Source organism: Apium graveolens, chromosome 4 (assembly GCF_009905375.1).
Source record: "Apium graveolens cultivar Ventura chromosome 4, ASM990537v1, whole genome shotgun sequence".
Lineage (NCBI taxonomy): Eukaryota > Viridiplantae > Streptophyta > Magnoliopsida > Apiales > Apiaceae > Apium > Apium graveolens.
The window spans coordinates 111,294,281-111,302,609 of record NC_133650.1 but is presented as its reverse complement, the minus strand read 5'-3'; positions in this window follow the sequence as shown (position 1 = coordinate 111,302,609).

Genomic DNA, 8,329 nt, shown 5'->3' with positions numbered 1-8,329 from the left:
TAATCCATTGTTCACTTGATATCATAACCATATTTACCTGATGATCATTATTCTCAGTTTTGTCATTGTGACTTGCTGAGCTAGTTAGCTCATTTGTGCGATACTGTTTATGTTCTTTCCAGTTAAAAAGGAATCGGTTGGTACCGAGGATCCCCAGTCCAGCGCGAGAGCTAGGGGTTCAGGTTGATCGAGCTAAGCTGGTAGGCTTCTTTTGGGATAATTTGAATTTGTAAAAGTTTGTAATAATGTTTAATACTCAGTTCTGAGTTTGGAATAGTTGTGATTTGGCTTGTGTGCATACTTTAACCTGTTGCGGTCCGTGGTAGTTGGTAAATAGGGTTACTGCATATTATTATTATCTTTATCATTATTATAAACAGGTTATTAATAAGATGTGTGTGTGGACCCCAAACTTCTGATCCGAGTTTGGAGGGCGCCACATCACATGTGGCCTTAACCCCCAACACTTAACAAAAAAATTCTAATAGATAAACTTTCAATAAAATGGCTCATTCATTACCTTCCTCTAATCTATGATATAACTGCAAAATAATATTTTAAATACTTCCTCGAGAAACATTGTAAGGTTGGAAACTTAAATAACTATCTACCGCAAAAGAATGCAAAGAAACAAAATATTCTAATAAATATATGATCCTTGTAGTGGTCGGAGGATCTCCACCACAACCATCAAACATGCCACCCCCAGACATGCCGAAGTCATGGGGGTTGCAAAATAACTCATCAACTTACAATGTCTATCTCCTTTAATGACGAGAACTAAGATACATCTAAATCATAATGAAGTACATGTCTTTACTCTAGACGTAGTCAATCATGATGTTCAGAAGACTTGGTCGATAACAGACCCTTTATAGACATCTATTTCGTGATGCGCTTAAAAGAATGAAAGTAGAATCATAAGAACTTGAACCAAGTGAAAAATTATTATGTGGGTTTGGACACGATGTTATGCAAGTCAAGGGGATAATTTGGCTTCTTGTTATCTTTAGATCAACGCCAAGATACGCCCATCACATGATTAAATTTTATATCATAAACTTTGCATCCCCTTACAACATCATCCTCGGAAGATCACGTTGTCAAAACTTAGATATCTAAGCCTCTAACATCTAATCTTCACCTCAAGGTAAAGTTCCCAACTTCACAACGAATATGAGTACTTAAGGAAGAGCCCAAAGTTGTGGAGTGATTCTATGAGGCTTCCCTCGTAATGGGGGAGACCCACAAAGCCAACAAAAAATAAGGATACCGTCAAATAACAAAAATATGTGTCAATATGTACAATAGAGAAGGTAGCAAGACAAGCTACTATCAAGCTAACATGGATGAACAGAGAAAGAAACGTAAGTCTGAACAAGTACTTGCAGTAAAATAGATCTCGCATGCGGATCCATTTTAGCTTACTGATCATCCAAACTCAAGGCCCTAACATGTAAAACAGATTGAACGAATTAAACTTATGCAATGAGATGCTAAAAAGTAGTCAGCATTTGCATTGGCCTCAACAAGACTCTGCGAACGGGACTTATTCACCTTTTAATTAAATATATAAACATCTTTGCATGGATTATATCTGATATGTCTGGTATGGACGAGTATGTTTCTGTTCACTGCCTAAATGTAGATCCAAATCGTGAGCTGGTCAAACAAAAATGTAGGGTGCTCTCCTTAGAACATTAAGAACAATAGATGCAGAGGTCGACAAGCTCCTAGCAGCATAGATTATATTTGAAATCAAATACCTGCAATGGCTAGCCACTGTTGTCATGCTTAAGAAACCAAATCTCAAGTGGAGAATATGCGATGATTATACTGATCTCAACAAAGCATGTCCTTAAGACTCTTATCCTCTTCCCGCCAATGACCAACCCATTAATACTAACCCATTTATTTGTAACTCAGAGAGCCATTTATGTATACGAGCTGATATTTTTCAGACTTGTCCATGCGGAAGAAACCTACTAAAGACTTATAAACAAGATCTTCAAAGGCCAACTTAGTAAAAATATTGAGGTGTATGTAGATGACATGATTATAAAGTCACTACTTATTGAAACACATCTTCAAGATCTTAAGGAATTTTTTGAAAACCTCCATATATGCAAGATAAAACTCAGCCCATCAAAATGTACATTTGGTCTTAGCACAAAAAAGTACCTTGGCTTCTTTGTTAGCGATCAGAGGATTGAAGCTAACCTTGATAAAATAAAAACAGTTCTAGAAATGGAAGCTCCTAGGACTAAAAAAGAAGCTAAAAACTTACAGGTTTCTTGTGGCACTAAAAGTATTCATCTCCAAACTTTTCAAGTGCATATTCTATTTTTTCGAAGTATTTAAAGAGGCAAAAAAATCAAAATCCCTTGCTTGAACTTCTGAATGTCAAAAAGCATTCAAAGTGATCAAACAATACTTAGTCTTAGCGCCAATCCTAACCAAAGACTTCCTGAGGAACCTCTCTACTTGTACTTGTTCGTAGGACCCCTCGCTGTAAGTGTAGCTCTTGTTTGAGAAGAAGAGGAAATCTAAAAGATCGTATACTACGTAAGTCAAGTTCTCAGAGATGTAAAAACAATTTACCTTGGCTTATAGAAGTTTGCATTCACCCTTATTATGGCTTGTAGATTGCTCATGCATTACTTTCAAGGCCACGAGATTAAAGTTGTCACGACCAACCACTTAAGAAGATCCTTCCCAAACCCGAGATCTCTCGATGTATTGTAAACTGGTCAAGTATTTAAGCCAATTTCAACTTGATTACATTCATCGTAGTGTCGTCAAAGCTCAAGCCCTCATCGACTTTATCATAAAATGTATGTTTCCTGACCAAGTTACGCCTACCCGAGGACAATCCTTAAAATTGACAATGCGCCAAATCTTGACCAAGACATGGTCGAGCCCATACCGACACAGGGGAGCTACATGTGGATGGATCCACTACCAAATAGAGAATCAGGGCATGTATCATTTTTTCTAGCCTTGATGACTTTAAAATCAAGTAAGCCCTTTGCTTCAAGTTTAAGACCACTAACAACCCATCTGGATATAAAGCATTTTTAGCGGGATATGGATTGACTCAACAACTAAAAGTTCTGAAGGTACTCGTACATAATGACTCACGGCTAGTGGTACACAAAATTAAGAAGGATTGCCTAGCAAAAGAACCCATCATGAACAAGTATCAACATCTTTGCCAAGGATGTCATTGAAACTTTTGAATACTTCGAACTTAACCGATTGAACGAAGTGACAATGATATAAATTATTCCTTACTAAAGTTAGCAACCTCCGACTTGAATATCTTAGATAGAGCTATCGATCTTGAGCATCTTGAAAAGCAAGTATTAGAGAAGGCCCTTTGGTGTCCACGATTAATACGTAGTAAAGTTGGGCAACTCTTATTATTAACTACCTCCAACATGAAACTCTCTTATTCGACTCTAAAGAAGTTAAGTCACTAAAAGCAAAATCCGTTGATTTCAGTTGGATTGAAGGAGTCCTGTGTCACAAAGGATTTCATAACCTTTTACTTAAGTTCCTTACTCCATATGAGGAGGAATACTGCGTAAAAGAGGTGCATGAAGTCATGTATGTCAAGATATGTATGCTTCATATGCGTGTCGTTTGATACGTGACTGAACCTTGCGCGTCCAGATTTAGGTAAAAAAAATAAAGAGAAAGATACGCTTATATGTGTTGCGTATCCTTTCGTATGTATTTTAACCTGCATATTAAGTCGGTAAATTGGGCCGCGCCAAACTCGTATTAGTATATTGGGCCCTCCCTCTTAAATTTTAGGCAGAAAAGACCATCACCTTGGTCAAACTACATTATAATGATTTAATTTGAAATTGTGAACATTCAAAAATTAGAAAGGTTGCCATTTATTACTTTGAACTTGGTATTATAACTTCATTTTATTCTCAATCTAGAATAAATATTTACTGAAATTATAATTTTATTTTGATTTGTAAAAGTTAAAACTTCTAAATAAATTATTAAATTTCTAACTGCATTATATTACGAATAATCGAAGAACTTATAATTCACGAGGTAAATAGGAAGGTCTCTTAAATTATTTTATATTTTAGATTTATGTCCAGTGAATTAATAAAGGTATTATTTTGATAACTAACTCAAAAACTGTGCGATGCACATATTTATTCTAGTTATATAATTTTTAAAATATAAATCGAATTGAAAATTTTAATATGTGAAATTTGTTCATTCAAAATTTTTAATTAATATGATTTAATAGTAATTATACATATACATCTCTGTATGTTTTTTATATATTTTTTTAGGCGAATTTAAGATTAAAAAAAATAATATTATCAATTAAAATACATAAAATTATTGATATTTATGTATATATTTACAACTGATAATTATTTTTAATTTAAAAGATAAGTTTTAGTCAGGATGAACATTATACTTTTTTTTGCTAAATATAACACTGTACTTTTATTTTCACTCAGATAAATAGTATATGTTATTTATTTTACCTGGTTGAAATATATTTTGATTTTAATTATGTTTTATCATGGATCAATTCTATGAATTATTAGCCCAGATGATTATTATATATTATTTTGTTTAAACCTGATATTATTATACCGACTAACGAATTATCGGTTCAATAGTATAATTTTTTAGCTGAATCAATAGTATTTATTATTTTATTTTAACCAGCATTCATTATACTATCCAAATCCAACTAATTATATTTATTTTTCTTTTGGTTTTATATTAAGCTCGACCAATAATGTAATTTTGCTTTAAGCAGGATGAATACTATATAATATTTTATCGTATTTTAAGTTCACTACGCCGATGAACGAATTATCTATAGTTGGGTTTTGGTTATTGAAAAAAGTATGAATAACATCGATACAAAATTAATCTCATGTATTATATAAATCATAGTACGATTTGACTAACCAACTACCAAATTTTTAATTTCGACGTGCAATGCACGTATTTTTTATTTAAAGAATGTCTACTAATTGCAAATAGTTAAAAAATTGAAATTGAAGTTCAAACAAATAAAAACTGTTAGATATAATTGATGATATCAGTATATAACTATTAGAGTTTGACAAAGGTGACGTCCCGTCATTTCTCATCAGTACTTGTTGATCAGTACCTGTGATGATATCAGTATATAACTATTAGAGTTTGACAAAGGTGACGTCCCGTCATTTCTCATCAGTACTTGTTGATCAGTACCTGTGATCGGCATTTGTTCATATCAGTGTTTGTCAAGCTGAAAATCGGGAGATATCACAAGAGGATATATTTGCAGAGAATGTTGATGTAGGACTTTACTTATTTGTAGCAATCAATAGTTGGATATGTATTAGGATTCTTTATACATGTATATCATATCAACTAAAATGATTGTGTAACTGTGCAGTATATAAGCACATATTAGGTTAATACTATATGTTGCGAACATTGTTTTATCATACACATAACCTAGCAGATCTCAAGGATATATGTTCATCTTTTGAAAGAGTATTGTAATTAGTTTTTATTCATTAATATAAAAATTATTCTTTACAGTTGAATGCTTAATTTGATTTGATTGTTATTACTATATTCACCCCCTCTATAGTATACTTAAAGTCTACCAAAACCAATTGTCAGATTTCATTTTCTTTTATTTCGGCTATATCTTGAGTTATACAAATAAGATTTTGAAAATTTTATCATAAGCGAAAATCCCGAAATAATGTTTAATTCAATGATGGTTTAAAAAGAATTCCAATAATTATTATCCGGAAATTAAACAAAAAAGATAATTATGAATTTTATATTTATATTTTATTCAATCAAAGATGAGTACTTCTTTTTTGCTTAAATCATTAAAAATATGAGATATTATATTCAATTTTGAATAACTATTTATCATTAATTACAAAATATTCTTTTATTTTAGATCAAATGATTATAATTTATTTGAAGCATTTTGAAACTTACCTACTTCTTACTGTCTTAGTCTTTATTTAGGGTGTTTTGTTATCATCAAGTTAACCTGAATTTATGTCAATAACTCTATTAGACATAAATTGGGGGAGATTGTTAGGAATATGGTGTAGGCTTGATGATACTCTACAAAATACTCTAAGTAGATAAGTTAAATGATTTTGTAACCATCAGAGTGATGGAGTTGCTTATGTCTAAATAAGTCTGTAGCACATTCTTGTACACTACAATATCTTAAAAGTTTAAAAGTTGTTAGAATTTTCAAGTCACGTTGACTACTAGCAAGATATGCAGAACAGGCTTACTAATTATAAATAGATGATGCATTGTAATTATGCATAAGTGAAAGAGTATCAAGTGCTAGGGAAAGCCCTCAACGGATGACTCAAGCCACCTTCAACGAATGATTCATAACAGACTCAACGAATAATGCTGAAGTCTAAAAGAATAATCAGATCTAAATAGCAGTTGAAAGCGACTTGATAATCACATGGGTTGATTATACACAAATGGAATGTGGCAGCCTGTAATAAGGATTATAAAGATCAAGAAGTATTTCCATTTTCATGCAAAACAGGGACGTTCAAAGATGCTATATCTATCTGGATTGCATGAGACAGAGAAATGGAGTAATATGTGATTAGACCTAGATAATAGATGTATGTTTTATCTTATCACACATGTAACTTGGTGATATATAAACCAAGAGTAGCAAGAGTTAAAAATAATAATCGATCCATTGACATAATCAATATAAACAAGAACAAGAGAGCATTTGTAAGCTGTATCTTTAGAACTCTCAAGTTAGGTTTGTAAGAACTCTTGTAAGCAGCCGTGTGCTTTTGCATCAAAGAGATATTTTACATATATATATATATATATCTGGTGGAAAAATCAATCCACCAGAAAGTTTTAAACATTCTTATTTATTTACTTTGTGTTTGAATACTTGAATATTTATTATCCACAACTAACTTATTGAAACACTGTTATATATATATTCATAAGAAGTTTTTAAAAATCCAAAAGAAAACAAAATTCCATTCAACACCCTTCTATAATTCTGTTGTTAGATTGTTCAGGAATAATAATTGGTATCAGAGCAAGCTCTTGACACACTAAGAGTTTAAAAATCAAAACAACTAACATCATGAGCAGGAAGCATGTTGGAGTGAAGATCCCTTTTCTGGATAAGGACAACTATCACCACTAGAAGGTGAAAATGCACCTGCATCTCCTCTCTCAAGATGAAAGGTATATTGGTCCTCATATTCCTCGAAGAGCTGATACAGACACTGATGGAGCTATAGGCAATGAGAAAAGCATTCCAAAGCCACAATCTGAGTGGACAGATGAAGACATTGAGCAAGTGCACAAAGATAAAAAGGTTATGAACATTTTGTTCAATGGTCTTGATAGCGATATGTTTGATAATGTTATCAACTGTAAATCTGCTAAGGATATTTGGGATACAATTTAAATCATATGTGATGGAACTGAACAAGTGAGGGAAAATAAGATGCAACTTCTAATCCAGCAGTATGAGCACTTTCATTGTGGAGGCGGTGAATCTTTAAGTGACATTTTTAGTAGATTTTAAAAACTACTAAATGCACTGAAGTTGCATGGAAGAGTCTATCAGACAAAAGATTTTAACCTGAAATTCCTCAGATCTCTACCAAAAGACTGGAAACATATGACTGTTTCTCTTAGAAACTCTCAAGATTATGAGGAGTTCACTTTGGAAAGACTTTATGGCATTCTGAAAACTTATGAGCTTGAGTTGGAACAAGATGAGCAGTTAGAGAAAGGAAGGAAGAAGGGAGGATCTATTGCATTGGTAGTTGAACAAGAGAGAGTGAAAGAGATAAAGGTCAAAACTGTGGAATCTACATCAAACTCAAGGGTTTATGAAGGCAAAGGAAAGGGGCTAATGGCTGAGGATGAAGATCATCCTAGTCAGGATGAAATGGAGGACATAGATGAACATCTGGCTTTTCTATCAAGAAGATTTGCCAAGCTCAAATTCAAAAAGAATTTTGGAGCAACCAAGCCAAATAGAAACATGTGGCTTGAGTGGTCATTTTGCCAATAAATGCAGAAAGCCCAATTCTGAGAAAAAGAAGTTTGAGCCAGTTGACTATAAGAAGAAATACTTTGAATTGCTCAAACAGAAGGAAAGGGCTTACCTAACTCAAGAAAATGACTGGGCAGCAGATTGGGAAGATAAAAATGAAGAACCAAGCTATGTCAACCTAGCCCTAACGGCCAAATCAGATGAAGCAAAAGTCGGTTCTTCAAGCAATCAGGTAATCACTAC